Below are 6,000 nucleotides of genomic sequence, written 5' to 3'. Positions count from 1 at the left end.
CATGCATGCATGACACTCATATTTGGTATAGATACACAGTATATTTAGAGAAATGTACTATGCATGATATATGGCTAAGTAATTAATTTGACTAGTAATGATACATTTCAATAGCTAAGACGATAATAAAATGATTTTGCAAAGGCAACACCGTCAGTAAGGTTTTATAAAAATTCACCCAATTCACAAATTTGACCTAAGCATTGTCTGACTAAGTAAATGGACATTCTCCAAAGTTAACAATAGAAACCTCGATTTTATAGTAAATGGAACTTGTAGGTTTTAAACTATCAATAGAGTAGGTTCGACACTGAGGTGTCCAATGTGGCCTTCACAATTCGGCTATAACGTCTAGGCCGGGTCTAAGAGGTTACATGGAGCTTCCTGCTTATCTATTGCAAGGCAAATTTCTTGAGTATGTGTTGTGTTTCCAAATCCCAATAAGAACGGTAATGTAGGACTATTTCAAGGGACTAGATTAGACTTGGAAATTTTAAATAGATGTTGATGGCTAGTAAATTGAACATTAGCTACTGTTGGGATTTTTGGATCTTTTATAACTGCTTGATTGAATGATTAAATGTTTGAATTATGATGGCATGTTGATTTGTTTGATAAATTGATGGACTAACAAGTATATGCAGACTAATGAGCTCACCAAATAATGTGGCACATCTTAAATTCTTAAGTATGTCAAATCAATTTGATGCTTGGTATGCATGAGAAATGAATTTTTACTTTCGTGTGAAATTATTGATGTCTGCGAATGGTCTAATTGATGAATGAATTAGTAGCAAAAAACATGATAGGGGTCGCAAGAGTAAGGGGTTCGTAAAATGAAAAGTGGTTGTCATGTAGAAACATTGAATAAGCTATAAAGTAAAAAGGAAATATACAAGGCGTAGAGTTCGCCAGTATAGGGTTCACATGTGAAAACAGGGGGTTCGCGGATTGACTATTTGCAAATTAGCCTGTTAACTACGCGATGGTAGAATTGTTTTAAAGCTCACTAGTTTTTGGTGCGTCAGAAATAGGGGTTTTCAGAGTTGACTACGAGCTAAGGGTTTACAGGGTTGACTGCGAGCTAGCAAGGTGCGAGCCTTGCCAAACTACGTGCTGTTGAAAATTTTCCTTATAAGCTCATTATGAGGTAGGGTCACAAGTACTATATACTTGATTTTCGTGAACTTTTTGTTGTTTTCGTTAATAAAGCTTGTGTTAGGATTTTTAATATGAAAAAATACATAAATTGTGAGGTGTGATTAGTTGGATGGTGTGCTTTGTTATGGGTTAACAGAGAGTCACTTCAGTGGTTACTGTGACATTCAAATTTAGGGCTAGATCGTCTCGGCTGGTTTTGGGGTGCCACATCTTTTTTCATGAAAAGTCAATTACTATCAAATAGTAAGTAAGTCATTCATCACAAAGACGAAATACCCAATGCCATGTTTACTTTTCATCAACCATGTAATACCAATGAAAGGATATCATTTACGCATATCTTGAGCTATGAATTCCATTGTTGTGAATGACGCTATCTACTTTAGAAGTCGTACACCCAACGCACCAACTTTCGTTTCCTTATGTATTCGAACTCATGCTTTTACTTACGTCAAAGTGTACGAGTCATGCATACATAATCTGTCATCCACTTAGGATTTAAGTATGTCACACTCTGAATGTCACAAGTGAATAAATCCATAAACAGATTCATGATCTATTCCAGTAGGGTCCTGCCCAATGTACTATCAAACCAACCAATCATATCTATGTCTCTATCTTCTGGGAGTCATTCGCTCCGATGCCCAAGATGAGGCATCTCCCCAATTTGACTTGATAGACGACATGTTTAGGTTCATCTACTAATACAAGATGTCTTTATGTATTATGATCTGACCATGTAATATTGCTTAATATTAGTTAAAGATTAGACAACCAGTGAGCAACATTTGCTTCCATTTTGCTTTGTGTGCAAAAACCATGCGAGGAAAATATACTAAGTATTAATGTAATTTAAGAATAATTTTATTAACCAATCTATTCAAAAAATTAAAAGTGTACTTAGACAAAAATATTACACTTAGGGCACCAGATCCAACATGATAACCTTAGGCCTTAAAGGCCCAAGATGAACTAGAAGCTAAAATGTCAACTCGATACAACAAGGTTACTAAAAGTGTGGCTTCATGTCGATGAGGGCATCAACATAGTATGTGGGGGAGTGTCATGGTCCGTAATTTACTATGTTAGTTATGAAAGTTGAGCTTTACCCAAATGATACTGAGTGAAATTAAAGTACAATAACTTAGAAGTTAGAATTTTTCGATTACTCTATAGTCCTAGAGGAATGTTGTGATACTGACTGGGTAACTGAAAAAGTTAGCTTTACAAGTGGGTATGTCTTTACTTTGGGTGGAGCAACTATTTCTTGAAAGTCTACTAAACAAACATGTATTGCTTGTTCCACGATAGAATCAGAGTTTATGACTCTTGATTGAGTCAGGCAAGAGGCCAAGTGGCTTAGGACTTTACTTGCAGATATTCCTTTATAGGAGAATGGAGTATTTGTTTTGAAGTACATAAGGTCTGACATGAACCTAGATGATCCACTAACCAAAGGGTTAACTAGGAAAATGGTTCTTGATTCGTCGAAGGGGATGAGTCTTAAGCCCAGTGGTTGAGGAATTCATGGTTGATACCCAAATTAGTTCTCTAAGTTGAATGTGATCAAACGAAACCATGGAAAGACTCATAGTGTACATTCTACCTATCCCTACGGTGAACGATGTACATGCATAAGGTTGAGTTCTCACTCTTAATGAATTCATAGCCCAAGGTTTGGGTGGTCCTATTGAGATGGATTTGATGAATTCACTGACATGTGAAGTTGACTTTATTACTCTTAATGATTTCATGTCTTAGAGTTTGGGTGGTTTTACTGAGACGAACTTGATGAATTCACCGAATTTAAATTTGAGAGGATAAGCTTAATAAATGCTCTTAATCCTTTCATAGTCTTGATTTGGATGGTCTATATTGAGATAAACTTGATGAAATCACCTACGTAAGTGTGAAGGACTAGCCACCTTCTATGAAAGACATTGAGCAGTCTTTCTAGAGCACTTACTAGCATCTCGATGTGTATTGGCTAAAACTTGTTGATCTATTGCGGAACATCAATTAGATCTAAGATTAGTCGTGTGTCATGAGTTAACTCCTATCTTAACAAGTTTAAAATTTGTTCACTTGCTAAAGAGAATAATCATTGATTTCAATATGTACTAGTTCAAATCAACAAGATACTAGTACTTAATCAGTTAATTTCACTCTTGCTCTATTCACATTTTATCTTTTTTTTGTGTTTACCAAAATTTCCAATTCCTTTGCATTAGTGGGGGAATATTGGTAATGCAAAAATCTGACCGTTACAATATGGTCATTGGAATCTAACTGTTTACAATATGATCATTGGAATTTGACCGTTAGAATCTGATTGTTAGATTATGGTCGTTGGAATCTGACCATTGCAATATGATCATTGAATTTTTTGACCATTTTACCCCTTTGAGAATCCTACAAATAGAAGGTCATTTCTCCTTATTTCTAACAAGTAAAAAAATTAGAGCTTCTCTCATTCTTCTTGATTCTCTCATCTTTCTATTCTAAAAAACTGTGATATCTTACTAAAATTACATTAGAGGAAATTTTGTCTAGGGGATTAGATTTTAAGCGGGACTGTTTGTGACCCCTCCAACCTTTCTTGGGAATTGAACCTAGTGTGATTTTTCCTAGCCAAGTTTTTTCGACCAACTTTAAAGCTTTATATTTTATTTTATTTCTCGATTCCTTGGAGAATATCAATACCAATTGTGTTCCACCTTCCTTATTCAAGTGTACGAATATTTAGATTTTGTGTTAACTTTGGGCTGAAACGTCCACTACACGATTACACCGTTTAAGGCGAATTTACTTCTAATGCAATGGTCCTTCCAGAACATAATGATTCTTTCTTTTATTCATGCTTGGTTTATTTTTCAGTCAGTGCTAACAATTTTGTTTTGCAGCCACATTTTTCCAACAATGTGCAGTTTTATACATGAACTTTGATTTTGTGCAGCTTTATACATGAATTTTTTATTTGATCAATTTCTCACAAATTATTAACACAATTATTATAATATCATTTTATGTTTATATATTGCATGCATTAATAATTATACTTATCCAATATAAAAATAAATTGAAATATATTTATTCTATAAATGTATATGATTGGATCAAAATTAAGGTCTTATGTATACATTTGAACTACAATAAAAACTTCATGTGTATAATTGCACCAATTTAAAGTTCATGTGTAAGATTACACATTAGATCAAAGTTCATGTATAATTTTGATATTTATCCCATTAAAATATTAGTTGAATTTTACTATCAGTTCTTATACTATGCATAAGTTGTGGATTTAGTCTCTATGCTATAATTTGGCCAATCTTAGTCATTATATTTTTCAAAATCTGAAATTTCAATCCTAACTCAAACTATAGAAGTTAAGTTCGTTAAGTTAAGTTTTGTTATTAATCTCATACTATGTAGAAGTTGTGCACTTATTCTTTGTTCTCTAATTTAATAATTTTTAGTCCTTATAATTTTTTAAATTTAAAAAATTAGTATTGACGTAATCAATATTTGTTAAATTCGTTAACTATAATAATGTGATTTTTTTTCATGAGTATTATGTGTAACACCCCAAATCTGGCCTAGAAGTTATGGCCGAATCTGGAGATGTTACAAAGAAAAGTTAGACATTTGTCTTTCCTTTTTTAAAAAAAACATCGTACCTCTTTAATTTAGAAATATGTTGTTATACTCATTAGAGAAACCATCGAATGTATATTCTTTCAAATAAGATCATAATTTGTAGCGGAAGTTTAAAAGTCGTTAATTAAGTTTTGAAAACCGAGTTTGTGTTCTAAAAAACGTTTGTTACCGTAAAATCGTTATTTTCGTAAATTATTTTGTCGAACATTGCAGGAAAAGATCAAAACAAGTCCAAATCCAAAAATTAAAACCAAACAGTCTAGAGAGTGCAAAAATTACAAAACTTTTAGAAACTAGAAAGTTAAACAAATTTTTTTATGAAAACAAAGTTTATGGACGTATGGTCACAACTGAGCCCTCGTTGCATTGACCCACCTATACCTGAGGATTACCTAAATAGAACAGACAAACGGTAGTGAGTTTTAAAAACTTAGTGTGTAACGCAATGAAAACATATATATTCAGATTTATCGCATAACAGAACAAATACTGACATAAGTCCTTAATAGTATCAGATTATCAATAAAATCATACAAATCTGCAAAGTCCTACCCCCATCCTCTACACACCAACTCCGACTATCCGAACACACCACGTGGGGTATAAAACACCCACCTAGCTCTACACACCACATAGTGTATGTACAACACTTATCAGAATAATTACAGTCGTGCTGCCAGAGTATCAACGATATTACGCCTCAAAGAAAACTTCCTCCAAATATCACATATCTCGCCCTACAATCAGATACATCAGAATATCAAATAAAACAAAATAATCAGATACCAGATACCTGAATTATCATATCTAACATGCTCATATAACAGATAACAAACATGCATATACATAGCAGATCACATACTTAACATTATGTTACATACACTTAGGTATTTCTTATGCTAGATACCATACAAACAGTTTATCAAACCTCATGCATTAAGGCTTAGCTAAGCCCATACTGATCCCACTTAAGGCCCACAGTTTATCGGAACGACGTATACGACCCTAGGGGAAAATTCAAAAATTTCGGCCCACATGCCCGTGTAGCCCACACGCCCAAATTGGCCTAGCTCACGGCCCACACGCCCATGTGGTTTGCCCATGTGGTCCCACACATCCAAATTGGCCTAGCCAGTGTGGCCCACACGGCCACACACACCGGTCACACTACCGCGTATC

The sequence above is a fragment of the Gossypium hirsutum genome, chromosome D09 (genome assembly GCF_007990345.1).
Source record: "Gossypium hirsutum isolate 1008001.06 chromosome D09, Gossypium_hirsutum_v2.1, whole genome shotgun sequence".
Taxonomy (NCBI): Eukaryota; Viridiplantae; Streptophyta; class Magnoliopsida; order Malvales; family Malvaceae; genus Gossypium; species Gossypium hirsutum.
Note: the sequence above shows the minus strand (reverse complement) of the source record.